Source organism: Amblyomma maculatum, chromosome 3 (genome assembly GCF_055883805.1).
Source record: "Amblyomma maculatum isolate TAMU_Amacu chromosome 3, ASM5588380v1, whole genome shotgun sequence".
In the NCBI taxonomy this organism is placed as follows: domain Eukaryota; kingdom Metazoa; phylum Arthropoda; class Arachnida; order Ixodida; family Ixodidae; genus Amblyomma; species Amblyomma maculatum.
Genome location: NC_139346.1, coordinates 70,787,544 through 70,797,099, shown reverse-complemented (window position 1 = coordinate 70,797,099; position 9,556 = coordinate 70,787,544). Strand labels below are relative to the sequence as shown.

General features: G+C 48.5%; 1 pseudogene; it reads left to right on the top strand.

The window, feature by feature from the left end:
• The first annotated feature begins 6,323 nt into the window (after window positions 1–6,323).
• Window positions 6,324–8,084, top strand: LOC146194952 (uncharacterized; annotated as a pseudogene).
• Window positions 8,085–9,556: the final 1,472 nt, after the last annotated feature.

The window sequence follows — 9,556 nt, the reverse complement described above, 5'->3', positions numbered from 1 at the left end:
CCGGGAACTATCCCAGCGCGAGGCCGTCCATTGGCGCAAAATACAAACAGGAACCTTTTCCAACCCATGGCTATATAGCAAAATTTTCCCAAATCTTATTGCACCTACCTGCAAACACTCCTCACAACCGGCCACATTCATTCACATGGTGTGGACATGTATACGACACAACGCAGACCACACAGCCAGAATGGATGCGTGGGAGTCCCTCCTGCGTATCACCGAGATCGCCCAACAGCGCCAGCTCAGTTTGCGCGCATTGGAGACCGCACAGTCCCAAGAGATCCCTGCTGACCTTCTCTAAGCAGTGCAACCAATCCTTCGGCTGGTTCCCCTTCTTTGGGAGTAAATGAAGAGTTTATCATCATCATCATCATCATCATCATCATCATCATCATCATCTCACCCTCTTCTTTTTTTTCTTCTCTATTTTCTCTTCTGTCTGCACAACGCAGCGGAGGTGGCTCAGCTACAGATTCCGTCTCCTCAACGGTAGGGTCCCGTAACTTCTTTCTCCTTACTGGTTGCCTCTCAGCCTGTTAAAGTGTGATTGTTGGCGAGAGGTGTCTCTGAACACAATCTAGAGGAGTAACATACAGTCACTAAAGGCAGGGAATGATTGTCGTGCAAATAAATGAATAGTGTTGCCGTTGTGAAAATGTCACCTTCATAACTTCTATTCGCGAAATGCTTAGGTAAGTAGTACTAATGCAGTTCGCCACTGAGGCAACGAGCACGGCAGAATTCAAATGCAACCTTATTTATATTTACAACATTTGCGTTATCTGTCGCCAGGTGACGCTTGTTAGAGGACCCTACCGTTGAGAGAACGGAGTCACGCCAGCTACAGAGCCTGTAGCAGGCCCGTGCATTTTAACGCGGTAACGTTAAGGAGCTCGTGTCGCAGAAAAGCCGGTGTCGGCGGCGGCGTTGGCCAAGAGCGATAAAATCCCGGCATGCACTTCATAAATAAACATGCACTTTATAAATAAAAAGCAACTTCCAAGATGAGCTGGGTGGGAATCGAACCAGGGTCTCCGGAGTGTGAGACGGAGACGCTACCACTCAGCCACGATTTCGATGCTTTTTTTTTTCTTTATTTCCGAGGTGTACATGAACAACAAGTTGTCACACTTAATAAAACACTTCAGCTGCCCTTGAGCTGACGCGTGTGAGGTTAAAATTTCTTCAATTTTAACAGGTCATCCAGAACTTCTGCCCACTGTGGTGGGTCGGGGAGCGCGCAGATACATTCCCGTAGATAAACAGCACTTTCAACAAAATTTTCCCGTACACTGCGAATGTTAATATCTTCATGCCTTACTTGCATCCGTGTTTTCCACAAGCTGTGGAGGCCCAGAAGCATTATTAAATCATAGGGTACGTCTTCGTTCTCCACCGGTAAAAACCGGATGCCGTAAGGGTTTAGTGGTAGCTTTTTTTAATTGGTCTTTTTAGCACGTCCCAATGAAATACTGCATCCCAGCAGTCTAAGAATATGTGTTCAATTGTCTCTGGCTTCTTGCAAAGCAGGCAGTTTGTCGTCCAAGGGACATAGATTCCTTTTTCGTGAAGCCAGGTTTTGACGGGTAGAGTGTTCGAGTGCGACTTAAAAAAGAACGTTTGTCAGCCGGTCGAACTGGCATCCTCTTCACTCATTTTAAAATATCCTGCCCTGGGCCTCCACGGTAGGGCTCTCGATACAAAGGTGCCGGCAGCATTATTTCCACTAGGTCCTTATACAGCTTTTTCTTGCCAACACTGTACAAATATTCACGGGAAAAACGCACTTCTAACAACTTGTAAGAGAGAACTACCTCGCGCAAATATCCTGTGACAGCACCATGCATGTTCTCACTTGAGGAGACAACAAATCCGGGTAACAGCCTTTGCAGCCGCACTTGCATGACTGTTCTTAAAAAGGTGTAATTTTGGTCGCGAAGAAAAAAAAGCGCGATACCACTTGGCGCAGAAACAAATGAATCAAACCGACTCCTCCGCTTTTTAAAGAAAAAAATAAATTCGTTCGCCTCGTCTTTTCCCAGGTTGAAGTCCAAAGAAAAACCGCAAACACACGATGAATTTTTTGAATGGCAGTTCGTGACGCACATAGAACATTCATTACATACCATATCTTTGAAATCAAAAAAACATTGCAGATGAACGCGCGCGAAAAGATTGACAGTTGCCTTCCCTGCCATGCTTCCGCTTTCTCTCGCACTCTGTTTCTTCCTTCCAATGTAAGATAGGATCGCGATAACATTGTAGGGGCACACCCAGATACTGCATTGGCACGGAAGGCCATTGCAATCGGGAGAAAGAAGCCTGTTCAGCATCCCATAAGCCGTGCCAAAATCCGGAGCTTTTTTCCGAGTTAACCCGACATCCAGTCTGGTCACAAAACTTTTCAACAACGTTAACCAATTCACAAATGCTCTCTCTGTTTTCACAAAATACTGCAATGTCGTCCGCATATGCAAGTAGCTTCACATGCGCCGATTGACGCTTGAAACCCGAGATGCATTCATTATTGAGAATGGCCAAGCATAATGGCTCGAGATAGGCTGCAAAAAGCAGAGGAGAGAGTGGGCATCCTTGCCTCACCGAAGTACGCACTGCGAGGCTGTCAGTGAGATCACCATTCACTATAATACGCGTCGAGCAGTTTGCGTACGCCATTCTCACTCCCTCTACGATTACCGAGCCCAGGTTACAATGCTCTAGAATGGAGAAAAGGATGTCGTGTGGTACGCGATCGAACGCTTTTTCCAAATCCAGCTGAATCATGGCAACCTGACTTCCAAGCGTGTCTACACATTCCAGTACGGTTCGTGCCACATGTATATTTGTGGCGATGCTGCGACCTCTTATGCCGCACGTTTGGTGCGGTCCGAGTAATTTGGCGATTACACTCTGCAATCTCTTCGCTAAAACCTTCATGAAGATTTTGTAATCATCATTTGTCAGGCTTATTGGCCTATAGGACTTCACCAACAGGCGTTTCTCCGAATCATCAGTTTTTGGAATAAGTACCATGTGTGACGTAGTAAATGATAATGGCACTTGTTTGCGTTCGTAGGCTTCTCTTATCACTTCCAACATAAGGCTGGAAACATGGTTTTTAAATGCTTTGTAAAAGGAAGCGCTCAGCCCATCTGGTCCAGGAGCTTTCCCACATGGGAGGTCATCTATGGCCTTTTCTATCTCTTGCAATGTAATAGGCATTTCAAGGCTCTCTTTCACATGATCGTCGAGCGTTGGCATTAGCCGTAAATATTCTTTTGGAAACCCTTCACTATGTTCGCGCGTATTACTCAGAAGCTCAGCAAAATGTTTCAGAATCGCACACATTATATCTTTAGCATCGTTTGTAATCTGCCCTTCATGTCTTATTTGCCTGATTTCCTTCTGACAAGCATGCCTTTTTTCATCTGATAGCGCTCGCTTTGTCGGCGCCTCGCCAGCCCAAAGTTTATCGCTTCTTGCACGTATAACCGCGGCTCTGTACTTCTCAGCGTCGATTCTTTCTAAATGAGATTTCACATCTCTTATTTGCTTCGTGAACTTTCCTGGCGCACAGCTTTCCATGCACAACAGGCACTCAAGTTGTGCATGAAGTTCCTTTTCTGTTTCTTTCTGTTTGTACCGAATAACACTGCTCTTTTCTATTGCTTTTATCTTCACCTGCTCTTTAAATCTTTCCCATTTATCTGCATGACTTTCTTCATGCACCTTAAGCAAACATTCCAAATCGTTCGTGATTGCCTTAACAAACTCTTCATCCTCCAAAGTTTTCTCGTTAAGTTTCCATAGATGCCAGTTGAAAACCGATTTCTTAACCTTCATTCCAAAAGTCGCACTAACAAGGCAATGATCACTAAACGAAATAGGTTTTACATTATAGTCGGTACAGATTGGAACGAGATCAATAGATAAATACAGCCTGTCTAGTCTCACATGACTATCGCGTTGAAAGTGCGTGTATTCCGGACGGGTTCCAGCAGAAAACACATTTCCAATGTCTTCCAAGCAATAGTCATGCACCAATACATTCAACAGTTCAGCGCTCTTGCCTTTCACTGGTCTAATCTTCACTCGTTCAGTAGCAGCACACACACAGTTAAAATCGCCCAATACAAGCAACATTTTGTCACATTTCAAGTACGGCTCGACTGAATAAAAGAAGTTTTGACGATCACTTTCAACATTGGGGGCATACATACAGACAGCACGCCAAAATAAATTTGAGAACAAAAAGTCAACAACCAAGAGTCGGCCACTTTCGCATGCAAATACGCAGTGTACGCTTATACCCAAAGTATTGCGAATGAAAAGAAGGCATCCGCCTGATGCCCCCACATAGTGACAAACACACACATCAAAGTTTGCATGGAAAACAGACACCATGCGGTCTGCATGGTCCTGAGATTCTATCTTCGACTCTTGAATGGCTAATAAGTCGATTTCATTATCTAGCAGCAGGCGATTCAACTGGCATTGCCGCCTTCGGGCTCCAAGCCCTCTAACATTCAAGGTTGCTACACGTAATGGGACATCTAGCTTAATTGCCATGCATCTAGAGAAAAAGGCGCCCGATCCATGTGATGCCTACCTAAATCGTCCATGTTGCTCTGCTTGTCCGAGGTTCCAAAGCGTACGTGCTCGTATCCGGCCTCCCAAAGGGATGTCTGAATGGGTACTGAGGCGTGCCTGACCACCGCACTTGCCACCTTCCATAAACACAGTCAAAGAGCCACAGCCGAAAACAGGCTATGACGGCTGACGCACCCCCTGCACTCACATGCATTAGGTCACGTCCAAACTACGGAGGCGGTTTCCCCGCCTCCCGCGTCTCGGACGAAACGTTCAGCCGAGGCCTCAACGTCGAACGTCGAACCCCCGGTGCTTTCGACGGCGGCTCGTCACTGCCACCACCAGGCTGCAGATCCTCACCGGCGCTCTCATCATGGGGCCGCTTCCCAACGGGTAGGCCGCTTACTCCTGCGTTGAAGTCCATAACTTCGGAGTTGGGAGACTCCGCGCTGCCTTGGCTTTCGAGTACAGGTTCTCTGGCGTCCGCCACGCTGTTACTTGCGTCCAGTTGGGAACCATTCTCCACTGGTGCAGAATCCGCTGTCGCAACTACCGTGGACGTCCTCCTCATTGTCAAAGGGGTCAACACCGGCCCATCATTCCTTGCCGGTTGCCCGGTTGTTTTGGCTGCCTCTTCCGCGTCCGCCTCATCCATCAGATGCTCGGAAAAATCTTCGCTGTTCCCAGGTCCAGCGATGCTCGCGTAGCTGCGAGAACACTGCCCTGCTTCGTGGCCAAAACGACCGCATGCACCACAACGCGGAACCTTACACTCTCGGCGAATGTGGCCGGTACTTCGACACCGGAGACATAACGGAGGCCTTCCAGGTACTACGACGAGCGCCAACTCACCGCCGACGTTCAGCTGGTGCGGCAAGTCGTCCAGTTTGACCCCCACTTTCATTTTCAAGGTGACAATGCTGCTAGTTCGATGCTTGAAAGCGGTATAAAAGCGCTTCTAGTGAATGCGGTGTTGCCTTAGAAACTTGCCGTAGAACGTTATACTGCGGTGTATATCGGTAATTATGAGCATGTTACTTACAGAAGTCGCAGTTACACGAGTAGCTAAGTACGTTTCCGCTACATTTCTTATGCGCTCTGCGCACATGCAGATTCATCTTGCGGCAAACATAGAAGAACCCCTCCTCGCAATGTGCGGCGCTGCCCCGACACGTGGCGCGCCACTCGCCCTTGACGTTTCGCCGTGCACCCTCATGGGTTGTAGAATCAAGCGTCTTTCCTTTCTTTAGATCACTATCTTCGCTCACCCGCTTCTCCCCTTCGGGCCTCGCGGGTACCGGTGCGAGGATGCCCATATACCCTTGCGTTAAATAAGTTTTCTCGACGAGGTGCAATAACGCTATCGCGTTCCACTCTTGAAGGCGAAGTTTAAGCGTCCTCCAAATTTTCTTTCCCTTCTTCCTAGGCGGTGGCGCTGCAATCGCCGAAGCGAACGGACGCGTTCACGTCGGCTCCGTCATTAATGATTAATTTCGCAGTGTTAATTTGCGCGAATCGAAGTTTTCTCTATCTCGATGTGTTCATAAAGTCGAAAAGCACCAACGGATATTGAAAGTTTCCAAAGGTACGCCTTTTCTTCGATTTACCCGACAGTTTTCATCACCGCCGTGCGGGGGGCGTCCCGCTAGGTGTGTTCCGCGAGCGATAGGCCTCGTCGCTGTCGCGGCCGCCGCGGCTCGCCGCCTCGGCGGCAGCCACTCAGCCCCGAGATGGATGAAACGTCCGTTCTGGCAACGATCTCCGACCCTCCAATGACCGTTCAAGTTCAAGGCGAAGAAATTTCACCCGAGGAATTCCACCGGTGCCATGGATGGACACTCGCGGGGGAACGCATGTCAAGACTCCGTCAACGAGACCTCGACGCGAAGTTCGCCGGCACCGACAACCAAGTAAGCAAGAAAGCGAAAGAAAATAAGAACTTTAGAGCCTCGGCCATCAAGGCAGCGAGAATGCCAGCCATGCCGCTGGAGGAAAACAAGATCGTAATGAGACAGCGAGGGGGACTCGACATCACCAAGATCGGCACTACGACCGTTGCTGCGGCCATTCTCGCCGCGGCCAAGATCACGAATGAAGAGAATGCATCTGGCACGATCTGCCCGAACGCGCACCAAAATATAATGGTAATCAGCACGCCCAAGGAAGAAAACGCCGTCCGCTACGCAAGAATTCAAGCTATATACATTCAAGACAAGACCTTCGAAGTCAGCGCGTACCGCACGGCGCCGTACGACACCGTGAAGGGCATCATCCGAGGCATCCCTGTCGACGAGAAAGCCAAAGATCTCGACAGCAACATTGTAAACGACAGAAACCCACTCGTCGTAGGCGCCAGAACAATCGGCAACACGACCACGATCATAGTAGCCTTCAGAGGACCCAAGGTACCGAACTTTGTCCGATATGGTGTCACGCTCATACCGTGCCACCTGTACAGAAAGCAAATTGACGTCTGCCACCAGTGTGGTCGGGTCGGGCATCGCAAGGACGTGTGCCCGACGCCAACCAACCGAATCTGCAGGGGCTGTGGCAAAGCGAACCGAAAATATGACCACAAATTTACACCAAAATGCAAACTTCGCGGCGGCGCTCACCCGACCACCGACAGAGAATGTAAAGCCAGATACAAGGTTCCCTACGTCGTCCGCAAGCGTCAGTGGGAGCGCCGAAAGGTCAGCCATCAGCTGCCGTCGGAGAGCGATTTCCCACCACTTGACAAGCCAGCTGCCCATAAGTCAAGAACGCCATATAGAGACCGCGCGCAGTCGAGAAATAGCAGCTGCAGGAGCCAGAGCATAAACGCGCGAAAAACGAAAACCTAAGGATTACTGTCGCGTGAGAGAGTCGGTTGGGGCAACGCCGCACAAGGAATCATGAAGACAAATCCGAGCTACAACGCCAAGACAGAAGACAACGCTTCAACCAAGGAATGAGAGATCAACGAGGCCCTAAAAAAGGAGAACGCGACCCTGCGAGCCACCATCAACAACCTCACCAAGGATATCGCGGAGATCCGCAACGCCCTCCACAACGTCTAACAGCAAAGGTCCAGCCCGAGCGGCAACAAGGCCGCAGCAACTACGGCCGACGCAGACAAGGAGCCGGCAACGAAGAAGAGGGCCGTCGAATCGCGCAAGACCAAGAACAACATGAGCAACTGCGGCACCGACAGCAGCAACAAAAACGTCGAGGCTAAACTCAACAGCCTCGAGGATATGATCAAATCGATGAAGCAAGCCATCGAAGCCTTCCAAACGGAGAACGTCAATAGACTCAACAATCTGGAAAGAAGCGTGCAACTAATACTAAGCAACCCAACGTTCGCGCCAGTACAGCATCAAGTCAACCAAGCGCAGCAACACGGAGAATTCCGAATCGGACAATCATGGCCTCCAACTTCACAGGCATAACAGTGTGGCAGTGGAACTGCCGCGGCTTCGTCAAGAAGAAGGCAATCGTCCAGCAGTACATCGAGCACGCGGCTCGCAAGCCCGACGTGCTCCTCCTCCAAGAAACACTAATGGACAAGCTTCCCACGCCGGCTGCGTATTTGGGTTTGCTCGGTACGGTGGCTCCGCAAGAGACAAAACGACAGAAGGAGACGAAGAAAGCGGGCTGTTCCGACTAGCATCTACCGCCCCCAGGAGCCGAGCAGCCTAGCGATTAGCGGCGCATGCTTTTTCAATGGGCGTCATGCTGGACACGGCACTAGCTTCAGAAAGCCTATACTACTACTACTACTACTACTACTACTACTACTACTACTACTACTACTACTACTACGACTATTGCTACTAACATTACTATTAATATTATTATTATTATTATTATTATTATTATTATTATTATTGTTGTTGTTATTATTATTATTATTATTATTTTTATTATTAGTAATAGTAGTAGTAGTAGTAGTATAGAGGAAGACCCGTTTCACGAAGTTAGCACCGAATTGTCTGTATCTAACGGGCGAATTAACTGGCTAAATATTATCTTCACAGTTTTAATTATTAGTAATAATAGTAATTTATTCACACGGAGGGAAAGGCGTAGTATCTGTCGCACTTGTGTCTGTGGACACCTGAACCGCGCCGTAAGGGAAGGGATGAAGGTGGGAGTTAACGTGGAAAGAGAGAAAGAGGAGCCATAGTGGAGGGTTACGGATAGTTGAGGTGTCCACAGACATAAGTGTGACAGATACTGCGCCTTTCCCTTCCTGTGAACCAATAATTATTATTATTATGAATAATTAAAACTGTGAAGATAATATTTAGCCAGTTAATTTGGCCGTTACCTACAGACAATTCAATGAAACGAGTCTTCCTCTATACTACTACTACTACTACTAATAATAATAATATTAATAATCATTAGCAGAGAAATATTACTTTGTGTATTGTTATTTAGTAGTAGTAGTAGTAGTAGTAGTAGTAGTAGTAGTAGTAGTAGTAGTAGTAGTAGTAGTAGTAGTATTATAGGCTCTCTCAAGGTAGTGCCGCGTCTAACATAACGCCTATTGAAAAAGCATGCGCCGCTAATCGCTAGGCTGCTCGGCTCCTGGGGGCGGTAGATGCTAGTCGGAACAGCCCACTTTCTTCGTCTCTCCTGTCGTTTTGTCCCTTGCGGAGCCACCGTACCGAGCAAACCCAAATACGCTCCCCGGCTACAGGGTGCACGCGGGCCCGCCCGACGGCAGAGGCCTGTGCACCCTGGTCAGGAAGGGACTCACCTTCGTCGAACACTGGCTAAGCAATGTCAGGATTGAACACACGCTCACCGAACTCATACCGACCAAGCAAAGAAAAAAGCATCTTAATTTTGAACATCTACAGTAACCCATCGCGGAGACTCCAGAGGTTCAAAGCCATTCTTAACAAGGCAAGCACGACGGCCGGCCAGAGCACGCTGATCGCATGCGGCGACTTTAATGCGATGGAAACGGCGT